Consider the following 17,072-nt stretch of genomic DNA (forward strand, 5'->3'; position numbering starts at 1 on the left):
TGGTCCTACATGTTATTAGCAGGATGGTCATAATGTAATGGCTCTTCGGTGTATATTGATTGTGTTAACGCAATTGCTTTTCATTAAAATTCGTTGAATTCTTTTTCACGAAAAATTGAAATAAGGGGTTTATTAAGAGGACAGCAATACAATTTTTTTCCAAATTTAAAAAATTTATTTCTTTCTTCATTGAAATATCCGGTGTATTCGTCTCTGTGTATTTAATCTCCCTCACTATGCAAGAATTTTGATCTCATTGTCATACCTTCCATTGGAACGATACATTTCATTTATGTAATATAAGATATTGAATTTATAAACATTTTCATTGTAACTTTCTTATTTTTATGAGTGTCAATGTAAACATTTGTTACGGACAGCAAGACTCTTTTTAACATATTCAAACAATATTCTCTGCATGCTTTGTTATATTCATATTTTATAAATAAAACGTTATTAATATAACAATTTCAAAGTGTTCAGTACTTGACTGTGAATATCTATCACGATTAAATTCAGCATTTGTCGTTGGTGTCACACGACCTTTGCTAAAAACACACACGAAAACATATTGCCTTTTATAGCACTATGACATTAAAGGCAGGACTAGATGCCGACCAGACTGTGTAGGGGTCAGGGAAATGGGCTTGCATCAGAAAGGTTCGGGGCTCGAATCCCGGGCAAGGCATGAATGCTCCTTCATTCTCTGTACTATCTGTTCTTACTGTGGGAGCAACGTTGGCCCACCTAATATGGTGCCCCGGATTTAGTGGCCAGCAAATCTGCCCTTCTGATGTCGCAGGTGGGTATTGGAAAAAAACAACAACTAAGATTTATCAGCTCTCAGATAACGAAAGTAGGTATAGCAAGAAATAGCTCTGAATCCTAAAAAATATTCACACAATGAAATCTTCTTACAATCTGAAAAGCGTTTGCGTTTGTAAGAAATAAAAATGCTTTTTTTTTCAAAATTGAGCAAAAATGTGTCGAAATAGCTCTTAAAAAATAATCGAATTTGAAAATTTCATTTATTCTAAATTGAAATGGCATATTCTCATTCTTTAGTCTAATGCGTAGTCTCAAAAGAGATGAGGAGGGAGAAATATGTTAGAAAGATATTTCAGGATTCGAACTAACTACCACCTGGTCTTTAGTAGGATGCTAAAATCGCCATTGTTCAACTTGTACTCCCCAGTCAAGGAAAAGTTAAGAAGCTAGCTTTATATAGCAATCGCTTCATTGAATAATACATTCAATTTGTTTAATTTGTTTTGCAAAGATATAGCGAAATAAGCAAAATGTGAAATTAAAATTGCTAATCTCATAATTAATATGTTGGGATCATATTATGCAAATTGTAACGTGCTGTACATCGAATTTGGAAATTAGTGTGACGTGACGTCTCATTGCGGCGACAACCATATGAAGCTTTCTAACTCTCCCTGTACTGAGTTGTACAAGTATGGCGTGTTGATTTTACTACGAATTTAGAGCTCTCCTCGGTTTAAATCTTGCCGTCAACCAATGAACATCGTTCTTACATATTTCCCTCACCACATGACTTTTGAGGCTATACATATTGCTCAAAAATGAGTGTATGCTGTTTTAATTTTGAATACTTGTTTTTTTTTTAATAAACTATTATTTGCTTCGGAGCTATTTTGGTACAATTTTGAGAATTTCACCCTATCTTGCAGTGCAAAATCACGTTAACGTATTTGCATAAACTGTTTTACTGAGCTTTATAATATCTTTATGAAGCTTTGTGATATCTAATAAGGTATATGGTTAATAAGGTTATGATACCTAATAAGGTTATGATACCTAATATCTTTATGAGCTTTATAATATTTTATGAAAGAATTCTTTATGTATATTAAATATGAAAAAATTTAATTCAACAAAAACGTTCTGTATTTCTGAGAATTCATACGTTTTCTCCGAGTATTTTTGTTTTAAATTATCAGAAATCTGCTTTCCGCATGGTAATTTCGTAGTGGTCAAATTGTTGTTTTTTCTCAAAACTAAATTATTTTTCGCATTTTCGCTTAGAAGCTGTCGTTTTTTAAAATGTTTTGTATTTGCTTTCACCTTTTGACGCATTCGAGGTTTGTTTGATTATTCTATAAAATAGATTGACACTGCATTTTTTTTCCAAAATACATAACCATAGCTATTTTATCAGAGTTTTAATTAAATAATGAAAGTTATATTCGGTAAAATAAAAATAGCTTTTATTATTGAACCACCGTTTGAACACACGGTGAATTAGGCTATCGGTTTTAAATACAAATGCTAAAACAATGAATTTTGGAATTAGACCGCCGCTTGAAAATATAGGGCTGTCATCGTAAAACATCCAATGATGTCACTGAATACATTTATTGAACCAAACATTCATCTCAGTTGAAAGCAAAATGTTTTGGTTTTATTTATATCATACAATTTAAAGAGTTCGAATGCAAGATTCCGATGAGTTACCTGCAAAAAGTGTTCCAGTAACTAAACATAACAATAAGTTTATAACCGTAAATATAATTATAAAAATACAGGCTTGCTCGTTCTGTACATTTTTCTCGTAAAGTATATAGTCACCGATCGTAAATTAAAATTATTATAGTAAAAGTTATCATAAGTTCAGATCTTAACGTTTATTCAGACATAGATGATTTGTTTATCGAATCAAAATAAACCTTGAAACGAGGTCAAATAGTGTAGGACTTCTATCTGTCAAAGAATAAGAGAATTTTGTGTTTAAAAGTGTAGAGAGTGTGCAAGAGGTTTAACGTCAGTTGGGTTTGAACCCGGGACCCTTGTGTCCATAGACTGTAGCTTTGAATACGAGTGAAAAATGTCATCTCCGAAGGAGTTAGAAAGTTTTATTTAATGATCGCATAAACTATCGGTCAACTCTGCTTATTTTGAAAACGCTCGTTACAATTACGGGAGCAGGACGTTTTTCTCATAAAAAGGAGCAGATCGTATAAATTAACAGTCAATTAATTTTATGCAAATTTCCCAGACAGTAAGAATTTTTTTTTTACACTTAGAAAATTTAATATTTTATTTATTTCAAATTGTAACTCTAAATTTTGTAGACAATTTTAATTATAAATTTTAAAGGTACCATGAAGTTTTCCATATCTATTTAATTGCTCGAAAATAGATTCGTTCTTTTCCCTCGTAAAAATGAAAAAGGAATTTTGGAATTTGGCAGAAAGGAGTATGAATATTTTATATAATTTCATTTTCCCCTATATGGTCATTAAATTTTTGTTGCCTTTCTCTCAGTGACATGAAAACATGAAACTTTAGATAATTGTTAGGAAAAATTGATCCAAATTATTTTTAACGTCTTCATTTCAAGTAAAGGTATTGTGAAGATAGGAGTAAGTAACAGATCGAACTTTCTAAGATTATAATCATTGTGGAAGCACTTTCGCCCAGCTGCGAAAATTTTTGGGGAGTTGTCAAAATCTGTATGAGATCTCGGATTATCTTAGTGGTGCACTATACCTTTTTTATCGATCATTTTGGTTATTTTTTGTTTAACTGAATCTTTCAGTTTGTCTAACTGATGGCAGTAGAAGTTTCGAAAAAATCTTTATACCTGAAATATTTCCATATTCAATAGAAAACTGAAGAAAAACTATTACGAGGAGTGAAACAAACTGTTTCAAAAACAAATCTTTGCTAGATCAGATCATAATTATAACGGCAATAAGCAGCTTTCAAAAGTTAAATTCAACCTCTGTTGCGAAAAACAAAACCGAAATACCCAAAATAATTATGAGATGGTTATTTCAATTAGTTATGGTTATTTTAATTGAAAGTGGTATATTATAATTTAGGTTACTAAACAAAGTTAATTTTAAAAAATTGTAACAAATTACAAGCTGTAGCAAATTCTTATTTATTCATCAGAGCTCTTTTAATATTATTTTTTTATTTTTTGTTCAAATTGCATTGTTTAAAAGTAAGGTGTTTTATCCTATGGTTTAAGATTTAAAAATGAGTCTTTTGATTAAGATAATTGAAATGTTCTTGGACACTTTCTAAGCAAAACGTATACTTTTCATAAAGCAAATAGTAATTTTACTACCTAATATTAAAGAATTTTCTTCTATTGGGTTTACAATTGTTTGTTGTAAAGTCAAAACAATAACCATTAGTAAAACAAATGTTTTCTAAGGAATAACCCGTCTACCAATTTGTTGGAATCTTCGTTATAATTGGAGTTAAAAAAATATTCTTATTAGTGATCGAAACTTATAATTAAGCGCGATAAAAACAAAATGCCAACTGAAATCTGACAAATTACAATTGAGTAAGATATCTGTACAGAACGCCAAAACGTGTTTTATAACAGCCTGAAATTTAAAACAATGGTGTTTAAACACTGAATGGTGAAGGTGTTTAAAACAATGAATGGTGAAGGTGTTTAAAACAATGCTTTTGCACTCTCAGATTTTGATGTTTTCTTAATTCTTTCCTTAATTTTTCTTTCCTTAATTTTTTAACTTCATTTTGCCAAATTTCGATAATATTTATAGTTTCTATTTCCCAAATATTAATTTAGGGTGCCTAATATGAATCTGCTTCAAGAAACATATATTAAAAAAAAGTATTCAAAAAATATATATGAAAGATGGTTTTTACAGAAAACCCTATATAGTGATTATACATCTTGAATCAGTTAAAATAAAATGCTTATAATATCTAATAGAAAGTGAAGTGTACTTTTAAGCATATACGTACATGTAATCATTTCTTCCGATCTGTGTTCCACTTCTAAACATCTTGACAGGGACACTCATGACACATCATTAATCATGTCAGTAACATTAATGACACTCAATGTAATCAATAATAGTCATGTCAATATTGCTATACAACTGATATTACATAGAGTCTATATTTTAATTTCTTCATATACTGTTTAATATGAATCGAAATATGACAGGAAAGAATTTCATTATTTGTGTTACACAATTTGATACGTAACCAAAATCGATAGGAATATACTCATAAGAAAGATACTAGAAGTGTCAAGCTGATTTCTTTAAAAAAACGTGTTAGGTGTTTTTTTGGTTATTTAATAATATAGATAAAACATTTAGGCTTTTTTACATTGCAGAAATATAAAAATATTGAAAATGTAAGTTGGAGCAAAAATAAGAAAGAAAAAAAAAACTTGTTAAAATTTTACCGGATGTAAGGAATAATTTTCTTTATATCTGTATAAAGACTACAATTTTGTACAATGGATCCTCAAAAATTCTAAATTATTTGAAAATAAAGCTTTTAGTGGAGAAAGAGAGTCCAGCAAATATTTTGTTCGGGGGACAGAAACAGTTGTTCATTGTTAGTAAATGGCTAGTTGTAAATGGTTAAAAAACCGTTTAGTTTTATATTCATGGTTTTATTACCATATTACATATAAACGGTTTTCAAAACGTGAAGTTAAAAGCATGCTTTTCACCGTAAATTTTACGGTTAATCGGATGAAAAAACTGCTGCCGGTTATTTTAGCATAATTTTAGAATGAAAATTCTAACAGTGTAGTTGGTTGAATCCATCCGGCAAAAATATTGGAATTACTTGGCAAATAATTTACTACAATCAAAGTTCTTGATAAATATTAAAAAGGGTTGAAACTTAATCGGCATTAAATAGGCAGTGACTAATTTAATCCGGCAAGAAAAATTTACATTTCATAAATTACTACACTCCATGTAAAATACCGTCATCTAGGTCATCATATTGTCACTATCTTTAAATTGCGCAATTATTCACTTTTAAATTTCTAATAATGGTCCAAAAAATAATTTTAAAACTTGCCTACCATAAATTTACACAAGAATTCATTTAAATAGTTCAAGTGTACCATAATATTTCACCAAATTTACGGAGAAACGAACCAAACTTCCTCAGTAACAAGCTGCAGATTGAAGTAAGCTTTATCAATAATGTTAGGAGCTAACTTCCCCTTTTGAAGTTTGTAAGAATGCTCGATACGCTATTAAATTGAGATTACATAATCATTCATGCAAGTTTTTGGAGTTTTTCAATACCAAATTCGGATGGGTATTGAAGCTTGTAGGAATGCTCGATTCGCTATTAACTTGAAATTGAGTAATCATTCATACAAGTTTTTGGAGTTTTTCAATACCAAATTCGGATTGGTATTGAAGCTTGTAAGAATGTTCGATTCGCTATTAACTTGAGATTGAGCAATCATTCATACAAGTTTTTGGAGTTTTTCAATACTAAATTCGGATGGGTATTGAAGCTTGTAAGAATGCTCGATTCGCTATTAACTTGAGATTGAGCAATCATTCATACAAGTTTTTGGAGTTTTTCAATACCAAATTCGGATTGGTATTGAAGCTTGTAAGAATGCTCGATTCGCTATTAACTTGAGATTGAGTAATCATTCATACAAGTTTTTGGAGTTTTTCAATACCAAATTCCGATGGGTATTGAAGCTTGTAAGAATGCTCGATTCGCTAAACTTGAGATTGAGCAATCATTCATACAAGTTTTTGGAGTTTTTCAATACCAAATTCGGATGGGTATTGAAGCTTGTAAGAATGCTCGATTCGCTATTAACTTGGGATTGAGCAATCATTCATACAAGTTTTTGGCGTTTTTCAATACCAAATTCGGATTGGTATTAAAGCTTGTAAGAATGCTCGATTCGCTATTAACTTGAGATTGAGCAATCATTCACTCAAGTTTTTGGAGTTTTTCAATACCAAATTCGGATTGGTATTGAAGCTTGTAAGAATGCTCGATTTGCTATTAACTTGAGATTGAGTAATCATTCATACAAGTTTTTAGAGTTTCTCAATACCAAATTTGGATGGGTATTGCACTACAGTTATTACAATGTAGAGAAAGTTGTGTCACTGAAAAAAAGTGAAATCAATATTTTCGAAGTGGGTTCGCAATTAAGTTGAAATTTAGGTGTTTACATTTACCTCATTGATCAACAAAGGGCGATAAAAAACACTAGAAATATTTTGATAATATTTATATCTATTTTCTTGAACTTGAAGTCTATTTTCTTGAAGTCTAATAATTGTGATTCATTTTGCGCCATTAAGTTTCTGATTACGTTGGATATCCTTTTTTGCTTCATTAGCAGCGAACTGGCGGAACTCTTTCTTTTTTTTGTATTATCATTAAAATGTTTTTCTCATGTTTGATAAAAAAAATAAAGATAAATAAATAAATAAAAATTCATTTTGAGGAGTTGAAAAAAAATTGGATTTATTCCCCCCACCTTAAGAACATATACTTTTCGTTTTTTTCCATTTTAAATGAAGGTATTAAATTGGATTAGCAAAGTTTACTTCCTGCTGAAAAAAGTATACTTTGTTTTTAATCTATTTCTATAATGTAAAAAAAATTAAAATGCATTATAAAAGGGTTTTATGAAATAAAATAAAAGGAAGCCTTGATAACGAGTTTCACGCAAACAGTAATTCACTCATTTCTTATTTTTTTATTATATCAGATGTAAAAATAGAAAGTTCGGGAGTTTCTTTTGTTTTTTGAAACTAATGCTTTTAAAGCCGCTGGCTGAGTTGAAAACAGAAACTACCACAGACTAATTTTATTAGTTATTATTTTACATGTTTTAATTTTTGACACCTTAAAATGAATCGCATGGATTTCAAGAGTATTTTAAGTAACTCTGAAATGAATGAAGTCTTAGCTGAATTTTAAGGGTTGTTTTAGAACCAAGGAAAAAAATAGTTTAAGTGCCTTCTACTGGTATTATTCTATACACTGTGAGCAATTTTAGTGTATCTCAGCGTCAAAAATGGCGGTAACTACCTTACACAAAAGTGGTGCTGTGAAACGCCATGCATAACTCTTTGTTCTAGTGTTTCACTATTCCAATATTTTTTTTTACACTACTTGATGTAATGCATAGTGAGCCAGCATACAAGGTTTCGTAGCCAAAATTAGTATTTCGATAAAATTTGTTTCAAAATTCGGGATATTTTATTTAGTGGTTTTTAAGTGCAGGTAAATTGAATTCATAGTTGAAATTTTTAAATACACTAAAAATACCCCAAAGAAAACAAAATAGCGGCTGAAATATAAAACAAAATAAAAAAAATAAAAAAAATAATATAGTACGTTTAAATAATTAAATATGGCAATAAAAATATAATAATTTTCGTAATTTTATATTAATATTTAAAAGCAAATTATACTTCCGAAGTAATATTACAAAATAGAGCGAAAACATGAAGAAAAGCATAATTTTTGTTTTTCGGTATATTTAGTCCACCTTTGCAATACGGGCAAAATGGGGCAGGTTTTTTCGAAAGAAGAAACATCAAAGAAGACAGCAAAAAAAGGTTTAGCTAATTATCTCGTGGATCTTTTTGGAACTAAGTTTCGAAAGTCACTCAAACATTGTAAAATGTCAAATGATAAGATATAAACTGTAAGTTTATCAAGAGTATTAACTAATTCAACAAATTGAAAAATTGTACTATAATTTCAGACTAATTACTCTGATAAAAATGTAACAGTAAGGAGAAATTCCTATATATATTTCTGAAATAAAAATTTAGAAGTTACATTTAAAAAATAAATTTGAACATATTTTTAATTATATTGTACTCTCGTCGGTCCAAAAAGTAAATTATAATGTTTGGAATGATTATGAATACTTAGTTTGGGCTATATTAAAACTGCCTACATATATTTTAGTTGAAAATGTAATTTTTGACTTTTGGCCAAAGATCATGGTCTTCTGGCCCACAGTGTAATGTAGCAGCCACACTTTTGTTATTCGATAACACTAATTACAGTAAGATAAGATGCACATAAGAGTCAGTAAAAATAATTTTACAATACAATATGAACTAAAAAAAAATCATTGATATAGTATGCATATATACACTAATTACTCTTAAAATAAAACTAGTTTTAACACCAAACATACGAGTACACTGCAAAAACTGTGGCGTTATACCCATTCGAATTTTGTTTTGAAAAACTAGAAACATTGTGTGAACGATTAATTTATTTCATCCTAATACGGAGTCAAAAATTCTTATACTCCCTTCAGAGGGTGTAGTTAAAAATTAACACCAATTATTGTTACAACCCACACCAATTAAGCAAATTAGCAGCTCGTTGGTAAAGAATGTTGTGTTTTTCGGAGCTACATAAATTTGGGGAATAATTTGCGTGTGTTTATTAACTGAACTAATTGATTAACAAATTATTTGATTAACTAATTACTTAATTAGATTAACTAATTATTAATTAATTAATCAATTAATTATATTAACTAAATAATTAATTAATTAACTAATTGATTAATTAAATGAACTAATTAACCAAATTTTTGTGTGAAATGATATATGTATGGCATGTTTTAAACGTATAAAAATTACTTTTTAACCAATATTGGAAGTTCAAAGGGGAATAATTGACAAGATTGCATTTTATTTTACTTGAAAAATACTTATCATCGAATTGAATTGATAAACACACCATAGCCTTTTTAATAACTACTAAATTTCGGTTATCTTTCCTAGTTGATTAAAAATATTGATAGTGGTCGATTATTTGCAAAATAATTTCAATAGTCTTGTAAAATTGATTTGACAAACTTTTCATAAACAGCTATTATATGTTTCTATCTTTTAGCTGTATAATAAGGTAATGTTATAATCTCATAAGATGTTCATCAATCTTTCAATTGTATTAAATAATTTTACAATATTTAACTTTTAATCACTTCGGTTTTGTTCCAAATCTCATTAATATTCTGTCTGTGCTGTGTCTATGTTTGATAATTAAACCAATTTTATTTAATAAGAATATTGCATATATGCATCCTATATTTATAATTCTTCCTTTAAATTTTATCGTAAAAGTAACTTTACTGATTCCAATGTGTATATCTTACTGTAATTATAAATTTTAGTAATGCTGCATTACAGAAATGGTTGCGGTTACTTTGTAGCAAATAGTGTAAACGAACATACTGGGTGTTTTATTACACCATAAACTATCTTCGGTTTTGGTGTATGGAACATTTAATTAAACACCAGTTAGGCATTTTTGGTGTTTAGATATACTAAAATTGTTTACAGTGTAGCACAGATAGAATATTAAGACAAACAGAATGGAGGCGGATAGTAATTATATACAGTATGAAATCATTTAGTACAGTTTTCAGAGATTTAAAAATTAAAATATAATTATTCTTATTATTTAACTAAAGGCATACATAGAAGTTTAACAGCGAATTTCTGCTTCTGTTGATGAATATTAGCGTTGAAAGCAAATACGAATTCTCGCTATCTCATTCCAGATGGCAAAATAATTGCCGTTGATATTCTATTTGGCGTTTCTTGGATTTTTGATGTTGCTAGCATTATTGTTTTCGAAAGTGAAAATAGTTCTCGTATAGTGTAAAAGCGTCAGAGTTTGGTGTAAAATAATCCAGTTTCAAGTGTTAAATTGCGCCCTTTAAATCGTATATGAAGGCCTGATTCGGTGTTAATCCAGAACAAACTGCTCCTTTTCACATTTTTTTAGGTTGTTTAACATCTTATTCAGAAATATATTTCACCAGTATATACACTCATCATTTTGAACTAAGGATTTCTTTAGCTTTTAGAACGGAGAAATAATTTAAATACTTTGAATTTGAATATTTTTAAAATCACTAATTTAGCGGGAGTTTTCTACTTATTAGAATGAAAAATTATTAGAATGAACTAAAATAATTTTTTTTCATCAAATTTTATGAACCCTGGACGTGCAGTTTTTTAACTTTTCGCAAATAAAGAAATTAAAAGTAGGGAACGCTTATAAATTTTTCAGTGTTGTGGGTATTTTCAGATTGGTACTTTTTATAATTTCCTACTTAGAACTGAAATTAGCATTTGAATTAGCGCTGACTAAGAACTGGCTGAACTTAACTGTGTTTTTCGAATCTCATACACGATGAAAAACAAAAAGAGCCACATATATAAAGTAGGCAAAAGTATAATTTTAAACCATGAGAACCACCTGGAAGTTAAGACTTATCAGCACCTAAAGCTTAAGTGTATTAAATGTTATTAATTTTCTTTAAAAAAAACTGGAAAATTTAGAGAAATTTTTCCACCTAGATGAATACCATTAATATAAATGAATAAATCTTAACAAATTTTATGAGCCCAGAAATTTTTTTATTTTCGAGTAACTTTTTATGAAGTAAAACTTTAGACTCCAAATAAACATTTTAATATAATAGTGGTTTTTCTTCATATTTTTTTTATTTTTTTATTTTATCCGTCGTTGAACAGCCGACTCAATGTTGGGTTTACGACTACTAATGTTCAACTCCGTCATCTTGTAATTTTGAACCAATCCAGAAGACAAGGAAACTCCTGGATCAGTACCCCCAGAGGTATTGATTTGTTATGGGAACATGGAGGACTTTTCGACTCGACAGATTTAACGTGCATCAGTCACCATTTACTACAAGGGGAGTCTTCGGCCGGCGGGGATCGAACCCTTTTCTTCATATTGACGTTTTTTTGCCTCTTTAAAAACAAGCATTGTATTTTGAAACGATGCTTGTTAAAGATATTTTTTATGACTTGGGTTGAACCACCGACTGAACTTTTAGATAGACACTATCAATGTTTAACTCCAAAGCCTGGTAATTTTGAACTTAACTCAGGAAAGAAGGCAACTCCTTGATGTGGTATTGGGAAAAATTTGTCTTTGTGGAGGACTTTTTGATTGAACAAACTCTCATTTGGGCTACGTGAAGAGAAAAACCTCGAAAACCTCCTATGATTAGCCTGATGGAAAAGAGATTCTAACTCATGACCCGTCTACCACAGAAGATAATTTAAATCAGCCCTGTAGTTCAGCGCTGCGGTTGTTGTGCGAAATTCATATCAAACACCCACTGCTGGTTTTCTAACCTGGGTCACCTTTTGGGGCAGAGTGAGTCACCGGGGCTTACTTATTAAAGATTTTACTTTATTTTATAATCGTCGTTGAACAGCCGACCCAATTTTATGGGTTTACGACTGCCAATGTTCAACTCCGTAGCCTTGAAATTTTGAACCCAATCAAGAAGACAAGGGAGCTCCTGGAGTATCGGGAGAAACTTGCCTCCGTGGAGGACTTTTTGAAGGAGATAACCCGCATTTGTGTTACATGAAGAAGAAGACCACGAGAACCTCCCACGGTTAGCTTGACGGCAAGGGGACTCTAACCCGTGGTCCGTCTACCACTGTGGATATTTCACATCAGCACTGTGGTCGGTGCAAGCCGGATGCAGAATTCGTATTGACTGGGATTTGAACCCGGTTCGCCGCATAGGAAGGTGAACGCTCTAACCCTTGAGTCATGAAAAAAATTGACCGATCACAACGCAGGTTCAAAACAGTTATTTAAATTATCATTTTGCACAATAAAAAACCTTCATTCACCGTTGCAAAGTAGTCTTTCCAAAATAGCTTTAACAACCAGAATTAATTGTAAGAATCTCATAACAGTAATAAATAAAAACTATTATTTTCAAAAAAATATTATTTTTTCTGATCACTGAGACTTTAAAAAATATTCTTTAAATTATGAAATTTATAACTCGAATCTTACGATAAAAATGTTAACAACTGACGTCTTCTAAAAACTTAAGAAAATACCTTTTGGAAACTTAATGCCTTTCAAAAATTTTATTTTACGTTTAAATTGCTTTCTGCTTACGAAATTATAAAGTCCGGCATAAATTAAATTCAGCGTATGTACTTAAGTCTGAGTAATTTATTAATTACATTAGTTAAATATGTCTATGTTTATATTTAGAAATCGGAAAACTTATATCACGCATCATAAAATTTCGTTCAATACATATTCTTCTTATAAAAATGAAATATGTATGGAATCATAAAAAAAGATAATTACGTCTTAAGTAGATATGAGAAAGTTTTATGAAGCTTTAAAATGAGAATATTAACTATCGTTATAAGCTATCGTTAACATGAAACATTTAAATCAACTTTGTCTTCTTAAAATAGTACCTTAAACGTTTAAAGTTGAAAAAAATTAGGATTTATTAAAAATTTAGAATTAGTTAAAAATGCTTAAACTTATTGTTCAAATATTCAACTTCTTAAAAATAAAAAAAGTAAAAACAATGTGACCCTATCTTTTTGTTTATTTGTTTGTAGATAAAATATATGGATGTTAGAATGTTCAATTAATGTAATGATAATGTTAAATCTTTATTCTGCATCAATTCTTTCAACTTTTGACTTACTTTACAAGAATAATCAAAACGTTAAGAGAAAAAATTATTTTTTAGATTATCAGCGAATACTTCGAATAATCTAAATTAACATGTAGTACTTTTGCATGTGATATACTTTTTTTTGTTACTCATAAAAGTTTTATGGTGCTATGTGGTTAGAAGTGTTCTTTAAAAAATAACGTCATCGCAATCGTTGGAAATAGTCCAAAATCACTTTCAGCAAGATCAGAGAGGGGGAGTAAACCTAGATTCGGATCTTAGTCATATTTTTAACATTAGTTACTTGAGACGAAATGAGGGGACTAGTAGTGTTTGAAATTATTTCAGTAGTCGATGTTTAAGGGTCTGTAAGGTAGGTGAGTAAACTTAGATTCGGATCTTAGTCATATTTTTGACATTAGTTACTTGAAACGAACTGAGGAGACTAGTAGTATTTGACATTATTTCAGTAGTCGATGTTTAAGGGTCTGTAAGGTAGGTGAGTAAACTTAGATTCGGATCTTAGTCATATTTTTGACATTAGTTACTTGAAACGAACTGAGGAGACTAGTAGTATTTGACATTATTTCAGTAGTCGATGTTTAAGGGTCTGTAAGGTAGGTGAGTAAACTTTGATTAGGATCTTAGTCATATTTTTGAGAATAGTGTTCAACATAATCTCAGTAGTCCATGATTAAGGGTTTGTATAGTGGGAGAGTAAACTTATATTCGAAATTTAGTCTTAATTTTGACATTAGGCACTCGAAACGAAATAGTGTTCAAAATTATCTCAATAGTCGATGTTTAAGGGCATCTTTTACAAAGAGTATTCAACAAATTTCTCGAAGTCAAAAAATGACTTTTTTTTGTTTTTTATGCAACTGCTTCTCAGCCGTTTTATGAGATATCAACACGATGCATTCGATACGTTTCAAATAAGTTATTATTTTCAAAAATGCTCATTCGTTTCAATGCTTTTTTGGTCTCTTCCTACCAGTTTTACACGGAAATGAAAGAGTTATATTCCTCTGTGAAATACCTCACATGCATAAAGTAATTCGAAATAAAAAAAAACACAATACTCAAACAATAAGAATTCGACATTATTGGTACCTTACCTGGATTATTAATCGAGAAATTAAATTAATTAAGCTCGCGAGAAATTTAGTTTTTTTGCCGTTTTATTTTGAATTAATGCCAGTTTAGTTTTATCCTGATTTACAGAAAATTAATAAATAAATATATTTCTAAGAATGAATATTTTCGATAATTCCCAGTTTACGAAAATAGTTATGAGTCCTATTAATTTTCTTTCTTTGTATTGTATACAAAAAAAAATTAAATAGGAAAGGAAATTGGTTTGCTTCTGCTAAATAATTGCAATATATTTATGAAGCAATTAGAAATAGATGATATTTAAATAATAAAACTATGACATTATTGTCTCTTTAACTGGATTATTAATTTTGATAAATAAATCTAAAAGAAAATTTATCATTCCGTTTTAATTCAAATTTACGATAATTTAATTGGATCGTATCTTGTAAGATATTAATGAATAAATATCTTATATAAATGTGTAAGCTGTTATTGAGTTCTTAATACATCATTAATCAATGTCTAAAAATATGAACTTGAATTTTCTGAGCTCGATGATGATTAAATGAGCTTTTAGACACCTTAGGCTGTTACTGTTGGAAATCGATTTTGTAACACTAAAATCTTTGACAATGATTAATTATACCCTTTGTTATCGTAAAAAAATAGATGAGAAGATCCTGGTAAAAAATAATTTTCCTTAAAATGAGGTTGTAGGTGCGTGTGTAATAGCAACTTCATTCTTTGAGGCGAAGAAATGTAGTTGTTGTAAAATGCTGTTAAGAAGCAAACAAAAAATAAGAAATTTGCTGCAGGGTACGTCATAGAAAATGATCATGTTATACGAATAAAAAAATAAAATGGATTAGGTTGCTTTAATATAGTTACGTTAACGAAAATTTTGAAAGTTGAGAGTTTATCTTCTCAAAAGATCAGCGGAAATAGGCCTAGTTGGACAGGGCATAAAACTGACGGATATATTTAATTATAACTGTAAACAGCACAGACTTATTTGAACATGACTGCAAATAACACAGGTATATTTAAATCTTGGGAGATGACATTTAAGAACAACATTAAATCGGTAGACACTTAAGGAGTCAGTATTTTCCAATTAAACAACGAACATTTTGTTTTCAAAATATACACTTGAGTCCCTGAAAGAAACTTGACTCGCTGTTAAATCGCTTGATTTGCTTACGCAAAGACTTCGACAGCCAATCAGGTTCGACAACAACATGTGATGAAACTTACGTACATACACCTAATTTAATGTGATTCGTAAAATTGATTCCTTATGCAATGTTGTTCTAAATAAGGAGAATTTTTATAATTGATCGATTATCTCCTCGACTACCGTGCCTATTTTAATAAAATCAATTTTGAACATAGTTTGCTATAATACAAAAATGATAACCATTCAATAGTCATAATACTCCTTCATGATCTTGTGTAACACTCATAATGAGTCGAATGGTTTTGAAGACTGAATATTGAATATGAATAAGGATTAATAGGGATACAGTCCATTCGAGTAAATGTGCAGGCCTCGCACCATGATTTCATCCTGGAAATAGGACAGCTTAAGAGTTCTTGTGCAGTTTGTTCCACTTATTCAATAATCCTGTTTTCAGACACTGGATGGTTGCAGTTAACCTCCTCCAAAGCGTCTCAGCCATGGTCTATAAAGTTGAAGTCTGAAGTTCATGCTTGCTAATCCATCCGTCGAGTATCATCATTTTCTAGAAAATCGCCGACCAGAAGTGCTCTGTGTGAAGTCGTATTGTCATCTATTGAAATTAAATTAAGACCCACTGCTTCTCTGAAAAAGCGAGGGTAAGGCTCCAAGATCTCATCTCTATACCTCACACCAGTCACAGTACCTCTTCCAGAGATGTGGAGGGGTGAGATGAAATCCAGAATTAGGCTCGCCATATGGTGATGCAAGGCAAAATACTATGTTGTATCCTGGACTGATTTGGACTGTTTGTTTACAAAAAAAATTACATTGATAGACAAATATATAGCGTATTTCAAACAAAATGTCTGTGTTATTAAAATCATTGAGTTATGCATACAAAATAAAAAATATTAAAAATAGTCCAAAGTATATCACACTATTTTATATAATTAAATTTTGAATGAAACTGAATTAATTTTTTATTCTATGACAAGATATAATTCAGCATATCAACGGATATCTTAATAAAACTTTCAAAACAATTGTCGACTTTATTTCACATTTTATTTCTTCTAAACCTAAAAGTGTATGCATCATTTCAAGTCGGGGTGTTGTAGAAATAGAGCATGTGATAAACCAGCGTGTCAATGAGATGACGCTGGTTTGAATCTCTAGAATGGCTAAAGAATTCTTACAGTGCTGTGGAGACTGACAAAATATATGTTATATTTTTATATTTTTTGATAAGATTTTAAAGAATACATCATACTGTTTATATATTATAGTATAATTATTTGTTTAAGTTGCTAGAAGTCATTTTGCAATCAAGTCTGTGGAGTCCGTCATTGCTTGTGTGAAAATACTTCTCAATTTTTACACTTTATATGATGTTTCGGAATTTTTCATTTTTTTTCTAATATAAAACTACTTCGTTGTCTGTTGTGTAATCCTAGAAATGATAAAGCAATTTTCTTGGGTATATTATTTATAGTGCTATTACTACTTTGGATTCTT

This window comes from Parasteatoda tepidariorum, chromosome 1 (assembly GCF_982258835.1).
Source record: "Parasteatoda tepidariorum strain Cologne lab strain chromosome 1, Ptep-v5.0, whole genome shotgun sequence".
NCBI lineage: Eukaryota > Metazoa > Arthropoda > Arachnida > Araneae > Theridiidae > Parasteatoda > Parasteatoda tepidariorum.